The 16,973-nt window shown below is 43.8% G+C and overlaps 1 protein-coding gene across 4 annotated transcripts in view; it reads right to left on the bottom strand.

Annotated features, from left to right (window-relative positions):
• LOC139755967 (uncharacterized) overlaps window positions 1–16,973 on the bottom strand; it is a 100,527-nt gene that overhangs the window by 47,937 nt on the left and 35,617 nt on the right. The window lies entirely within an intron of this gene.

Below are 16,973 nucleotides of genomic sequence, written 5' to 3'. Positions count from 1 at the left end.
ATGATCAACCTTGATATGATGATCCTATACTGTGCTATGTTGATGTCATCTTACCTTAGTGATCCAAGAAGTAATGTAGAATCTGACCTCAAAGCGACTCCCTGGTCGCGCACAACTTCGCCATGTCTCGCAGGCAAGATAACTGATACATGGACCGACAATGCTGGGAGCTTTTAGCTGTTGTCATGTCATCCGTCAGTGGTTGACCTACAGCTTCATTGATGGTAGTGTTCAAGACTGATCTGTGAGATTCATCTAAGGCTGTCCTGTGTCGACGAGTCATTAACATGGGAGCTAAACTTACCCGTCCCACAGTCCCTGACTTTTAGTGTTGGCCTTCCTGCATGGAATATCCCGCTACCCTCCACCAGGCTATCGCAGATGCCTCACCCTTGATCAACACAAGCTATGATCACTACGGGATCTGCTACCCACAGATACTGTGACACTGTCTGAAACCCCGACACAGCAGACCCCTGCAAACTGGGTATATATCTTAACACCTTAATCAGCAAGCTCCTCATGTCCACCCACTGTGAACTCTGTAGTATTCTCATGGCACTAAGATATGTTATCCAACCATGAGCTCATGCTGTCATGCTCTCTCTCTCTCTCTCTCTCTCTCTCTCTCTCTCTCTCTCTCTCTCTCTCTCTCTCTCTCTCTCTCTCTCTCTCCAAACCACCTCTTGCAACACTTTGCAGAGGGAGCGCCCTGCACGAACCTGTTCCTTCCATCATAAATCATTGAGGCCCATGACAATGGCCCACATATCCAATGTCTACGACTACCTTCACGTGTCGAACATGACTGTCATGACCAAGTCGATAACCTTCCTGGTAATGCCTTTCCATTCCCAGGTCCATACACCAGATATGGTCTAACTAAAACCATGGTCCGCATCGTTCTCATCATATGGTTCGCGAGGACTTAGGTCTCATAAGAGATTCTGAAAGACCTTGTTAGCTGCCGTAATGGATATGATCATCGTTAAAAGTTTAAGGAACATCAATATGGAATGTGCAGGACCTGCACCAGACGATATGATATCGTAACAGCCAGACTACACCTGGGGTGGGGAACATGTGGCAGGTCACGAGAAACTATGAACCTGAATATTCTCAGTATGAGTTGGTTCTGCACCTGATCGACACGTTTAAACATTACATAATCAAATGTACTAACATCGATTATTTCAGACCTAAAGACCAATTATTGCCAGAACTATATGATTAATTCACGAATAGTGATATCGCTGAGGATTTTCTTACAATGAATCCAAAATCTGCCATACCCTGACCTACACAGGCATCATGTACATATGGATGTATCTGTGTGTCAATACATTCTACTACCTCCCTCTGCACTATATACCAACACCACTAACGGTGATTCCAGCCTTTTCTGATGAGATGTGAACCTTCTGGGTACCAGAGCACACGTGGGCTCTTCTGTCACCTATTTATGTTAATGTACTGACCCACTGTACGCTCTGTTTTCTTTTCTTTTTATTTACGTTGGAGGCTCCAGTCACGAACAGAAGTCCACAACAAGGCCAGACCTTCATCGACAAATAGAAAGGCAAATGAAAGAGAAAAAAAAGTTACAAGGGAAAGTATTCACGAATTTTGGAAGTAAAAAAAATGTCTTTTAAAACGTGCCAGGTCATAGTTATTGGGAAAGACATGAGGGGGCAGAGAGTTCCAAAGATTTGAGGTGTATGGAAAGAGGCAGTCATCAAAACGGTCCACCCTTGTGTTGCCATGAGCCACACAGTGACCATGTGACGCAGCAGCTTACTTAATTCTCGTGTCCAGCCTATTTCTCATCCCATCATCCCACACAGCGGTCAGGAGAATGGGGGAGGTAGGAGATGATTTATTCTAGATCACTGAGAATGGAGAACGTAAGGGCTTCAATCACTGCACCATCTGCATGGGAGAAATTCAACCATTCCCTATGGTGAACGCTGAAAACCCCCAAAGTAGAGAGATTTCATATATTCTATCACAATATTGTCTATGATCTTTTTGAACGTGTACTGAATGTCCCATGTCATATGACCATCAAAATCACATTATATTCTGTAAAATAAGCACCATGTATCTAATTTAACCTAAAACTCCCCTTGAACTTCTGTACATTGTACGCTGTACACCCAATGTAATGTTGATTTCACTTCACATAGTAATGTTTGTACTTGCAGCCAACCAAACCCCCTCCCCTTGTGACACTCTTATCCCATGTACTGTACCCACTGTACGCTCAGTACTTCCCTCCACCTACCCCTGGACATGTACTTACTTCCATAACATCATTGAAATGATCTTTCCAGTATAGTGAAATGATATAAACTTTAGAATTCGAGATTCAGTTCAAACTTTCCCTGACCCACAACTCTTTTCTAACTTGATCTTTTTATTGGCAGCTAAACTTACGGGTTTCCTCAGGTCCTTCGTTGTTTGTTTGTTAGTGTGTGTGTGTGTGTGTGTGTGTGTGTGTGTGTGTGTGTATTGTACAGATAACGTGAACCTATCAACATTCAAGGCTGGCCTGGCCTCATTTTGTCCTTCCGTGTGTACATTAACTTGTTGAAGAAAGTGTACAGCCCTGAGAGAGAGAGAGAGAGAGAGAGAGAGAGAGAGAGAGAGAGAGAGAGAGAGAGAGAGAGAGAGAGAGAGAGAGAGAGAGACCCACTAGCCAATACTGGCTCTCGCTGGCCGCCTCCCGGACCCGTCGCCAGGCAACAAAACACTACTCACGTGCCCTACTGTTTGCCTCCTGCCGTACGACCTACTGACGTACCACCACCAGCCTGTAAGTACCACCACCCGCCAGTAAGTACCACCACCAGCCTAAAAGTACCACCACCCACCAGTAAGTACCACCACCAGCCTGTAAGTACCATCCCTAGCCTGTAAGTACCACCACCCGCCAGTAAGTACCACCACCAGCCTGTAAGTACCATCCCTAGCCTGTAAGTACCACCACCCGCCAGTAAGTACCACCACCAGCCTGTAAGTACCACACCAGCCTGTAAGTACCACCACCAGCCTGTAAGTACCACCACCCGCCAGTAAGTACCACCACCAGCCTGTAAGTACCACCACCAGCCTGTAAGTACCACCACCAGCCTGTAAGTACCACCACCAGCCTGTAAGTACCACCACCCGCCAGTAAGTACCACCACCAGCCTGTAAGTACCACCACCAGCCTGTAAGTACCACCACCCGCCAGTAAGTACCACCACCAGCCTGTAAGTACCACCACCAGCCTGTAAGTACCACCACCAGCCTGTAAGTACCACCACCAGCCTGTAAGTACCACCACCCGCCAGTAAGTACCACCACCAGCCTGTAAGTACCACCACCAGCCTGTAAGTACCACCACCCGCCAGTAAGTACCACCACCAGCCTGTAAATACCACCACCAGCCTGTAAGTACCACCACCAGCCTGTAAGTACCACCATCCGCCAGTAAGTACCACCACCAGCCTGTAAATACCACCACCAGCCTGTAAGTACCACCACCAGCCTGTAAGTACCACCACCAGCCTGTAAGTACCACCACCCGTCAGTAAGTACCACCACCAGCCTGTAAGTACCACCACCCGCCTGTAAGTACCACCACCAGCCTGTAAGTACCACCACCAGCCAGTAAGTACCACCACCAGCCTGTAAGTACCACCACCCGTCAGTAAGTACTGGCATCAGTCAGTACAGATACCATAACTAGCCAGTAAGTACCACGACCAGCCAGTGAAAAACCATATTAGCCCTGGGTACCATTACCTACCAGTAGGAAGACCATTCAGTAAGTACCAGTACCAACCAACCAGTATAAACACCAGCCGGTAAGTACCAGTACCAACCAGTCAGTATGAAGTCCAACCAGTAAGTACCGGTACCAACCAGTATAAACTCTGTCCAGGTACGTGGGGGCACCTGACACATCAGCAGCAGCCCGGCGGTAAGTACCCGTGGGAAGTAGTACTCCCCTACGGTCACTGACGAGAAGGAAAGTATCGGAACAACATTACTGGTCATTGATTTCGTCAAGTGACTGTATGCCTTGAGTGATGAGGTATGCCAAGCCTTGAGTGCTGCTCCCGCCCCTCCACACTCCAGGCCCGGTCCACACCCTACGTTCCAGGAAGACTTTAAGCACACAGTTCCTCAGGCAGTGTCCACCCAGGGTGTTCCGTGGGCGACCCAGGTTCACGGCGCTCATGGAAAGGCTGGGAAACAGATAAGAAGTTGCACCATGCAGTCTGCAGAGGATACACTGCATTGGGAATTCTATAAGAAAGTTTGTGTGGGAATATTACCCTACTTTATGTTTAACTGAGATACCCTGTAATGGTTGCTCAGATAGAAATGAACAGGTTAAGTATTGTGAGTATTCACTTTTTACTTATCGAACAGGCTTATTTACTCACAATCATTATCATCGACGTATCTATCATATTGTGATTTAAAGGTACTAGAGTACTGGTATTGATTATATCTGGCGCCAGTTTATTCTACGACTGGAAACAAAAAAATGGTCCATGTTAGCATTACAGCATCTTACTTGTACTAACGTGTTGTTATTTCTGGAGGTTGACTCTGTGTAATGTGAAGAGATTGTCGTGTGATATGTCTCAAAATCAATGATCATGTTGAAACCTTCTCTTAGATTACCTCGGAGGTTATGTATAAGTTTTAATGTCAAAGAATTTGTACTGTGCAGGGAGGGAGATCTACACTCGTGGGGCCCCAGCTCTTAAACTTGCTTTACTATCATACAATTTTTCCAATATTTCTTTCCTCTCCACATTTACAGTCTCAGCGATTTATTTCATTCACTTACATCCACTACTGTTCCATTCGCTTACAACCACTACTGTTATATTCACTTACAACCACTACTGTTACGTTCACTTACAACACTACTGTTACATTCACTTACAACCAGTACTGTTACATTCACTTACAACCAGTACTGTTACATTCACTTACAACCAGTACTGTTACATTCACTTACAACCACTACTGTTACATTCACTTACAACCAGTACTGTTACATTCACTTACAACCACTACTGTTACATTCACTTACAACCACTACTGTTATATTCACTTACAACCACTACTGTTACGTTCACTTACAACACTACTGTTACATTCACTTACAACCAGTACTGTTACATTCACTTACAACCACTACTGTTACATTCACTTACAACCAGTACTGTTACATTCACTTACAACCACTACTGTTACATTCACTTACAACCACTACTGTTATATTCACTTACAACCACTACTGTTACGTTCACTTACAACCAGTACTGTTACATTCACTTACAACCAGTACTGTTACATTCACTTACAACCACTACTGTTACGTTCACTTACAACCAGTACTGTTACATTCACTTACAACCAGTACTGTTACGTTCACTTACAACCACTACTGTTACATTCACTTACAACCAGTACTGTTACATTCGCTTACAACCACTACTGTTACATTCACTTACAACCAGTACTGTTACATTCGCTTACAACCACTACTGTTATAATCACTTACAACCACTACTGTTACATTCGCTTACAACCACTACTGTTACGTTCACTTACAACACTACTGTTACATTCACTTACAACCAGTACTGTTACATTCACTTACAACCACTACTGTTATAATCACTTACAACCACTACTGTTACATTCGCTTACAACCACTACTGTTACATTCACTTACAACCACTACTGTTACATTCACTTACAACACTACTGTTACATTCACTTACAACCACTACTGTTACATTCACTTACAACACTACTGTTACATTCACTTACAACCAGTACTGTTACATTCACTCACTACCACTACTGTTACATTCACTCACTACCACTACTGTTACATTCACTCATTACCACTACTGTTACATTCACTCACTACCACTACTGTTACATTCACTCATTACCACTACTGTTACATTCACTCACTACCACCACTGTTACATTCACTCACTACCACTACTGTTACATTCACTCATTACCACTACTGTTACATTCACTCATTACCACTACTGTTACATTCACTCACTACCACTACTGTTACATTCACTCACTACCACTACTGTTACATTCACTCACTACCACTGCTGTTACATTCACTCATTACCACTACTGTTACATTCACTCACTACCACTACTGTTACATTCACTCACTACCACTACTGTTACATTCACTCACTGCTACTGAAACGTTTCTCGTTATATTTCATGTTGTGGCCTCTGGTTGTTCTTTCCACGCATCTTTCGAATTGTTCACTGTCTACACCATCAAGATGCTTTAACAACTTAAAGATTGTGATCAGGTTACCCTTTACTTCTCTTTCTTCCATGGTGGACAAATTTAGTGTTCCAGCCTTTCCCAGAAACTTAGCTATCCTAATTCTGCTACATCTTCGGTTGTCATCTTTAGGACCTTTTCTAGTTTTTTCTTTTGCTTCTTTAGTTGCAATAATCAAAACTGAGGATAATATGTAAGAGTTGCTATGATATAGGTTGTGAACAGCTTGATGAACATTTCTTTATTCACACACTTGAACGCATTTCTAACATTCAGCAACAGACAGTTCGTCTCCTTTACTCTTCTCCTGAGATAGGTAAAGGTCAAGTCTCTCTCACACTCAGATTTCTGAGGCTTGTTTCCTCCGAGACAATATTCTTATCGAGGTTTTCTATCTGTCTCTCATCCTCAATACTTTACACTTACTCGACTTGAATTTCATCAACAATGTACCATGCCAGCTTAGAATAGCCTAAGTCTCTCAGACAATGTAATTATTCTCTCTTTTCACGTCGTACATGACCTTGGCTTTATTTGTAAACATTTGCAAGGTGGAGTTCAATCATTCTGGTGAGTCATTCACATAGATCAAGAAGAGCAATGGTCCCAGAACAGAACCCTGGGGCACTCCACTGGTCACCTCAACTCCTTTCGAGGAAACTCCGCTAACATGCGTCTTTTGTTCTCTGACGCTAAGGTCTGTCCACCGCACCAGTTCTCCACAAAAGTCTTGCCTGTAAATCCAGCCACTTTACCAGCTTTCTATGAAAAACAGAGTCAAATGCTCTCTGACTGTCCAAATACAATGATGGATAAAAACTCGTGGGCAGACGTTTTACCTCGAATGAGGCAAAGTACTTTTTCTTCAACAGGATCATTAACATATGGAATGATGCACCAATTAGAAGAGTTAAAAAGCAGTACTAAAGATAAGTTTTAAGGACAGAGCTGATATTCTTTTTTTCAATCGACGACTGGCATTATCTGTATCTCCTTAACGATACGAAAGGTCTGGATGTCTTCTATTTCGGGAGATCTGTATATCTTTCTACTTCCACCACATTTATCTTTGAGTTTCTCTTCTCTTCCACCACCGTAAACAGCTTCGTTTGAATTCATATGTGTTCATTTGTGTCTGTCTAGAATGGAACTCACCAAGAGAACTTAAGAGCTTTGTTCCGCGTGACATTTTTTCTCTAGTGTTGTCTCTCACTATGGTAAATTTTCCTTTGCAGGAAGTCATCCATTTGCTCTCTGATTATTTCTGTGTATGTGTGTGTGTGTGTGTGTGTGTGTGTGTGTGTGTGTGTGTATGTGTGTGTGTATGTGTGTGTGTGTGTGTGTAATTATCAATGCGTGCTGTATAGGGAGGCCGTTCTATGCTCGTGGGGTCGCATCTCCTGAACTTTCCCCACTATCATACATCTTAAACTCCTGCACGTCGTCCACATTCATGATTTCATCATTCATGATATTCTATTCATCCTCCAATCTTATACCATGAAAGTACTTCTCTAGCAAATATCTTCCTTAATCGCTCGTTATGTCCTCTGGTTATTGTGTCATTTAAGTGGTCGAAGGACTATTGTTCATTGTAGGTCTTATCTGTTATTACTGTAACTATATCCACTGCTCGGGGAGGGAGGTTTACACTCATGGTGCCTCATCTCTTGAACTTTCCTACTACCATATAACTGTTCAAACTTCTGTCTGCTCTCTACACACAATTTCATCATTATTCCATTAATGTGCTACCATATATAGTACATTGTACATCTTTTCTAACACATTTCTTGCTGAGTTTCATGAAGTGTCTTCATCTTTAGTCCTCTTTCTTCTATGATGGGCAGATCTAACGCTTTTCCCATTCCATGCAATTCTGACAGTAACTCTGTTGTCTTCTTCTGGACCATCTTTTTTGGTTCGTTTTGCTTCCGTAAGCGCTCTGGCCACACTTGAGAAGTATACTATATTCTTTGCCTAATGTGGGATGTAAACAGCTTGCTGAATATTTTCGCGATACATTTACTTGAATGCTAATATAATATTTGTCAACAGACAATTTGTCTTCATTGCTATTCTCTTAAAGTGGGTTTCTGGCGAGAGGCTGGGGAAGATGCCAACTCTCAAGACTTTCTCACACACTGATTCTTGCAGTTTATTTCCAGTCACATGATTCTCATATCGATGCTTTCTTTCACTGTGTCTTATTCCCATTAGTCGGGTTGAGTTTCATCAAATATATATCACTTTCCTCTTTGGCATGATTTCGCAAACATATTCAAGTAGGACTCTTACCTCTGTGGAAGTCGTCTATATAGATCAAGAATAGCAATGTTCCCAGACCAGACTCCTGCTACATGCCATTGTTGACATCAGTTTACTTCGAGAAATTTTTCCTGACATGCGTCAAATTGCTCCCATCCACTATGATAACCTTCCATAATATGCAGATGTGAACCTCATATAGATCCCGCTTCGTTAACATCCTTCTCTTCGGTAAAGTTTCGAATGCTTTCTGGCAGCCAGATACAGACAATCCACTCAGTCTTCTCTTTTGTCTAAAAGCGCTCACTCTCTCGTAGAAATCTAAGATGTTGGTTCAGCATGACTCTCCTTCTTATGAACATGTTGCCTCTATCACTAAAAGAAATTTTCGTTTGAACAACAAGCCGTTAATGGGTCAAGATCCTCCAGTATTTCTGGTCTCTGAAAACCTCCTTCCCATTTCATCTCACTGATGTTAGGGCTATGATGTCTTCCTCTGCGAAAACACTTACGAAATTGTCATTCCTTTCTACCTGAATCCTTACAACATCCTCCATAACTCTTCCTTCTGAATCCCTTCACCTGATTAGCTGCTCTTTAATTGACAATTCACTTTTGATATTATTATGGGAAAGTTTCGAAAGATCCCTTGATCTGACCACAATATTATTTTCAAAGTTTCTCTTTTCTCCATTCTTATCCTGCTATATAGTGCACGTGTTCTTTAATACATTATAAAAACAGCTGACTGGAGCTCCACATCCATCTTCATCACGGCAAATGGCTAAGTTCTCGGTTTTTGACATCTCATTTTTGAACTCCTTCCTGTTTCTCAACCTTCCCGCTGTACATGAGGGTTAAGTCACCCATGTTCCCACTCCTTCATCATAAACTTAACAGAACCTTCCACCACAGCGACCTACCTCCCAGCACTGGCCTTCATTACTCAGTATATTTCACCGCAGAGACCAGCGAGTTCGGTATCCTTTCCACGATCATGTCTCCTCCTTGAGGCTTGGCTGAACTCTACCCTTTTACTTCGTCATTTATGAAATGATCAAACCGTAACATAACATGATCACTTTTTCCAGTTATTGTGTTGTGATGGATCATCTCAAAACCCATTAGTTATCGACGTCCATCACTCTCCTCCTTCATTTATCCACCTAATGTCGGTGTCACCCACTTTCCTGCTAAACCATCAGTGATGACGCTCCACCTCCATGCTTACGGTCATCAAATAAACCTCCTCCCCGTCATCAACCATACATCCTGTACATAAATGTAGACATTTTGAATCCTTACATCAGGTGAACAATAAACATTCCCAGTTGTTCTGTCTCTGACACAGTATATCATCATCTCTACAGCTTCACTTTATTTTCTATGTCACCATCTATCTGCGTCCCCAGGTCCTTCGTTCACCGTATCAGTCTTTATCCTCTGAATCTGTTCCACAGTCCCAGGACCCACTCCTGGGTCTCCTACCCGTTACTGTATGTGATGGTCTCTGTATTCCGTCTTACAGGAATTTCTTTCAGATTAACGAGGTCTAGGATATCCAATAAAGACATTTCTGACCCATTTTGCTTTTCAATCATTGGACCATCTTTCCCCTGGTCATATTTCTGCTGAATCCCCATCAGTAGATTTTCTTGTTTTTATCTGTATTCTCAATATTTTCATATACTGTGTGTGTGTGTGTGTGTGTGTGTGTGTGTGTGTGTGTGTGTGTGTGTGTGTGTGTGTGTGTGTGTGTGTGTTTATGGAAAATCACTGGATTTATAAACTAGCGGTTTTTATGATATACATTTCTGAATGTTTTCAAATCGTAAATACATATTTGCTTTACCTCAAAAAACTTGAGTGTCTCGTTGTAACACAATATGAAAGGTGTTCTACAGAGCACATGGGATACGGCAAGGCTGGACACATAGACGACACACCGTGGGAGGCTCGACCATACCTGGGGCTGCTTCTCTTGAGTATGAACCAACTGGTTGGATCTTTCTCTGTTAGTGCTGTTCTGCGGTGGGTGGGAGGCCAGCAGTGTGGGTGGTGTGGGTGGGTTTGGAGGCCAGCAGTGTGGGTGGTGTGGGAGGGAGGCCAGCAGTGTGGGTGGTGTAGGAAGGAGGGAGGCCAGTAGTGTGGGTGGGAGGGAGGATGGGAGGCCAGCAGGGTGGGTGGTGTGGGTGGGAGGGAGGCCAGTGGTGTGGGTGGGAGGGAGGCCAGTAGTGTGGGTGGGAGGGAGGCCAGCAGTAAGGATAACTCAACACTAGCTACACCCGCCCTACCTGCTGGTGCCATGAACATGAACATCGTTCATGACAAGGGCGCCACAAATAATAGTCTCGAACAACTCACTCCCAGAACACACTCGTTCAGTACAGTCAGAACAACTCACTCCCAGAACACACTCGTTCAGTACAGTCAGAACAACTCACTCCCAGAACACACTCGTTCAGTACAATCAGAACAACTCACTCCCAGAACACACTCGTTCAGTACAGTGAGAGGCAGCCGGACCAAACAAAATACAACAGAAATCAAAGTTAGCAGAAAAAGCAAGCATAAAAAGGTCATCCTAGTGGTGCGTGGAAGAATGAAACACCTGAACCTAACCATAGAAGGTAACGTGATGGCTCACGAGAAGAGCTGCAGAATCCTGGGTCACACTAACATAAAGTGGTTTGATAACATCGTATCAGCATGACACCCGCATCCCCGATCAAGATAAAGCAGCCAAGACCAGGCTGTAGAGATTCTGGCACCTTCCAGAGAACCAGAAATTACCCCTGGTCAAGACCATGATGATTCCTATCCTGACCTACACCAACCTTCCTCGCCTCCTAATGACGCATGATGAAGTCACGCAGGATACAGGATTTGGCTCAAAAATTCGACACAAATAAAAAGTACCCGCACACTGGAAACAGAGTAGAACAGTATGAACGATTCAAGATTAAACCTGTCTGTTCTTACTTAAGGGAAGCAGTCCATAAAGAACGGCAAAGACTTGGAAGACAACGATGATGCAAACTACAGACAAATCTGAGATCTGGACAACAGTACAAACATGGAACATCTCTGGGTTGCCTGGAAGCCTCAGGACGCTCAGGGAGGCGCCACTCATCCAGAGTTGTCCATAACGAACAAAGATTAGCTTAATGAATTTCCTTCACATGACCAAAACTACCACCAGTCTGCCGAGGGTATGTAAATAAGGCTTCAAAAACACGCTTACAGAAAACCACTCATATGCATAAAAGAACGAACTTACACCTGGACACACTGCACTCTACTCTTCCATTACAAACTATCCCTTTTCCTCTCCCACTTCCTCTTCCTCTCCTTTAACCATCCTACAATAAAGAGGAAGAAGGAAGGTGAGGATAGGGGAGAGGATGGGATAGGCCGGGGTAAGTGACGGTGATGACACGGGCATGTCAGGAGGGAGGGAGGGGAAGGCTATGGCCAGCCTTCAACATTCTCTACAAGTTTCCTGTGACCAGAGACGGACCTCCTGCCTCATCTCCACACACACACTCCCCGTCATCACACCCGCTCACCCCCACATCATGACTAACTTCATCCCCCTGGAAATTGGTTTAGCTAATCCATGAGGTCAGTGGAGCAGGTGAGGGGTGGTGGTCAAGTGGAAGACCTCCCGCCGCTGCCTATGTTCGGACGTGTCACGTACTCCATCCCCTGATCTCTAGTTCGCCTCCTCTGACGGCCGATGCTGACGCGCTCGGTAACACCAGACATTTATTTACGCTTTATATACAATATATGATTCGGAGGCGAGTCCAGGAATTCGGGAAAGGGAGGTAAGTACAAAATATGGTATACACGAGTCTTTCTGAAAGCAAGGATTCGGAATGTGAAGCCTGGAGAGGGAGGTGAGTCGAGAACAAGTTTCCCAGAAAGGTTCTACCGGAGAGTCATGAGGCGGGAGGTGGTAAATGTTGTGGGCGGCAGTGTTTGATAACATACACGTAACGCTGTGTACGTTGTAAAGTTTGTAATGGTATAGGTACGTACAGCAGCGGATACAAGCCTTGGAATACGCCTTATCGAAGTAGTATTGAAAACACTCGCTGAGTGTTGACACGGTTCGGTACAGTGTCGACCCAGTATGCACCGAGACCACAGGGGTCTGTCAGGACTTTTGTCCACACCTGGACATCGTGATTTTAAATCTTATGAAAAGTAATTTTTCATTTCAATTGTTTTAGGGTTTTCATATCAAATTACAGATGCACTATCCATGCACTTTGCTCATGGTCACAGTGTGCGATACAGTAAGGCTCTGGGGTCTTGATGTTACTATATGGTACTTACGTCACCAGTGTAACGTGTCATTTGTTTCAGGTCAAATATTTTCAGAAGATCAATATTCTTTGTTTTTATTCACAGATGATAACCATATGGTCGTAATGTGTCCAGCGTTAATCAGTCTATTCACACTCCTCTTGTGCACACTACAGTACCTGGACGCGGAGTACGTTTGATTTTACCAAGTGTGCAGGTAAAGTGTACAGCATGACTGGCGCCACTCCTTATGTATCAAAGTTGTCACCAGCCAACACTGGTGGTTGGAGGCTAGGGTCTCTTCTGCCCACCAGGATATACTACCTTGCCTCTATGAGCCTAACGATGGGTAAGGCTCACGCTAGCTTCCACCTGCAGCTTCTTGTCTCGCCTGATGGGAAGAGCAGAGTGTTAAGCGCTATGGCGTCCCAAGCGATAATTTGATGTGTTAATGATTTTATCCCAGGGGACAGGAGGGATGTTTACTGCTCACGTATCTCCTGCGCGTCGTAGAATGCGACCAGTAGAGCCGGAGTGGGGGGCTGGAAATCTTCCCTTCCTGTCTTACTTTCCAAAATAAGGAATAGCGGGAAAGCCATATGAGGACTTTTTTTTCCCTCTAAGGTTCGGCCATCTGTTCTGGACGCTACCTCGCTCACGAGGGAAATAACGAACAAGCGTCGGAGAAAAGGAAGTGGTGGTCATCTTCCGTCTGCAGGCAGCCTCGAGCACCGACAGCGTGAGTTAGAGACGTCCTCTATCTTACGGTTGTCTTGGCGTCTCTTGCAAGTCCCGTCCCTCATAACTCATGTGAGTCTGTGTGCTGTGACGACCACAGCCGCGCTGCTATGTATACGGTGAGGCAACCGCTGTAGCTCCTGCTCCGCCACACATCAAGTCTTTCTCATCATGACCGTTACCGGTCTCCCTGGCGGCGTGTGTGTGACGGGTGGCTAAGGTTAGATCTTGGTGTGGGGCGATGGGCAGGAGGGGCGGTACAGGTGGGTGATGGACCGGCTGGTCCAGCTATCCCATCATCCTCACCCGTCCCGCCTATCCTGCCCGTCACCACACATCAGAGTTTACCCCAGGCTGTCCTCCTCGACGTATGTATCTATACCTGCGAGTTCGAGGAAGACATAACTGGGAGAGACGTGTCGACATCGCTGCAATTCGTCTCTCTCAGATCACAACGGCCGACTTCTCTGTGATGTTAACGTAATCTTTTGTTCTTATTCTTTGCCTCACCGAGCAGCCAGACCCTCACGGATGATACAAGAAAGGTTTAGATACTTTTTGCATGGTAAATATCCTGAATAATGGCGCATTTACTTCATGAAAACGATCGAAACAAAAATAAAACTTGTAATCCTTTAACGATTCCTCTCTCAAACCTCTATACGAGACGACGCTTCTACACTCATATTTACGCTTCGCGTTTTGCTCCTCGGTTTCAAGACGCACACCGAGCTGTGCTGGGGGAGTGCTGGCTGGGGTGACAGTGAGGGATGACGTCTGCCCATAGTCGTCCATCCTTCACCCATGCCAATGAAAACACATTTTGGTGACATTTCGAAGAAGGATATTGAGCCTACCTTCCCCTTGACAACACTGCGCTGGCTATGTGCTCTGGTAATTTCATAAATTTTTGTGTTGTTGTTATGAAGAAAATATTATCGATAAATCACTTTATAGCAAGAAAAGATTTATCACATGAGGTAAAACATAATGATAATGATCACTAATCACTATTTTGATGTAGTGAATATGAAAAATAGAATATGCGCAGTGGCAACTTACGTGACATTTAGGCCTTAGGCACGTTTTAGCGGGTTGTGCTAAAACGTCTACAATACTTGTGTACGTCATTATGGCGAGCGTAGCGGACGATATTCAACATTGAGCTGAATTTTTGTTCTTTGTCGTTATATGAATACCATTAAAACTCATAAGTTATGAATACATGCTTAAACTAACGCAACAAGTAATGTGAATTTTCATTATCAAAAGAAGCAAACAACAGAGGGGGGGGGGGGGGGGCTTGAGGAGACCGTAAACGGTGGTCCTGGTTGGGCAGGGGAGAGACCGGATGGGTCTTCACGAGGCCAGCCACACCAGGTGAAGGTCCTCATGAGGCCAGGCACACCAGGTGAAGGTCCTCACGAGGCCAGCCACACCAGGTGAAGGTCCTCACGAGGCCAGCCACACCAGGTGAGGGCACACGGACCATCCATGAGTGTACGGGGACCAGACAACCTGCATCCGCCTCCAGCAGCTGCCACAGACCCGGGGTACAGAGACAGACAGACAGAACACGAGCCAAACTGACGGACAGAACACGAGCTAGACAGACAGACAAAACACGAGCTAGACAGACAGACTCATGCCACATGTGAACCATGTACACCTCCAGTATACAGAAGCCATGTACACATCACAAGTACACACACACGCGCCTTAGACATGTAGGCGGGACACGTGAAGCAGCCATTACACTGACCTTGTATGTACATATAACTTACATAGTGAGATTATTTATGTATAACACGACATATGTTAACCTTCACCTACAAATGGGCCTCTGTGGTGTAGTGGTGGTTACCGTTCTTGACCTTGACACCGTTCACGGGCCGCACAAGGTCGAGCGTATAGGTTCGAATCCTGGCAGTCGGTCCACAGTCAACCCAGGTGTTCATCCACCCCGGAGGGTTGGTCGATAAAGTGGGTACTTGGCTTAGGATGATATATATATATATATATATATATATATATATATATATATATATATATATATATATATATATATATAAGAAATGAACAAAGCCTGATCCATAAACATACAGTTAATTTGTACAAATACAATGTCAGTATTACCAAATATCTATCATCACACGTACATGTAACCTATATATGAATTCTGCACATCCTTGTTGACCACATCTTGTCCCAACATATACACATGGCCTACATATTGACCCCACATGTGCATATAACCCACATACTGAACTATCAAGGACACATGGCCCACGTATTAACCCAACATGTACACAAGGCCCACATGTTGACCAAACACGTACACAGTAAGTTACATGTTGACTCAACTTGCACATACGGCCTATATGTAGACTAATCATGTATACATGACATACATACTGACCCAAAATATACACATGACCAACATATTGACCTAACATGTACTCGTAACTTACATACTGACCCAAAGATGTACACATGACCAACATGTTACCTAACATGTACACGTAACTCACATGTTCACACAGTATGTATACATGACTCATATTGACCCAGCATATACTAACGGTCGACACCTTGACCAAATACGAACACACGGTCAATATATCACTTTCACACATACAGTACAAAGTAATGAGACAACATTAATGATGATCTGAATGGCCGAAACTTTAAGCCACGAAAAATACCGAAGATATTAAAAACCAAGAAAAATATCAGATGTTATAGATTGTTAATGACCATATCTGTGGATATTTGGAATATCTATATAGTCATAGATATTCCGGATATTCAGAGATATGGTCATCAACGAGCTATAACAAGGACACTGCTTTCTGAATCAACAAGCATTACGTTCCAGTCTCCACCGTCCAAGGTCTTGACCAATATAACATCACAAACACCAGTCGTAGTTCCAGGGATGGCAGCTAATGCTACCTCACACTTGCATGACGCTCGGATTTAGGAAACACTTATACACATCCACACGTTCGATAACTGAAGAACACCTGTCGTATCTGACGATCTTAAAAAATTGATAATTCTTTGGTCATATATTTAAGAAGTGGGATGCAAACGTACCTTCAGAGGATATATATATATATATATATATATATATATATATATATATATATATATATATATATATATATCTATATATATATATATATATATATATATATATATACCTGGGATTCCAATGATTTTAGTAAGGTACCAAATTAATGACGGCTTGGTAAAACTGAATCACATGGTCCACGGCAGACTGGCTCACACACGGTAAACAACACCT

The sequence above is a fragment of the Panulirus ornatus genome, chromosome 20 (genome assembly GCF_036320965.1).
Source record: "Panulirus ornatus isolate Po-2019 chromosome 20, ASM3632096v1, whole genome shotgun sequence".
In the NCBI taxonomy this organism is placed as follows: Eukaryota; Metazoa; Arthropoda; class Malacostraca; order Decapoda; family Palinuridae; genus Panulirus; species Panulirus ornatus.
This window is presented reverse-complemented; position numbering and strand designations above follow the sequence as displayed.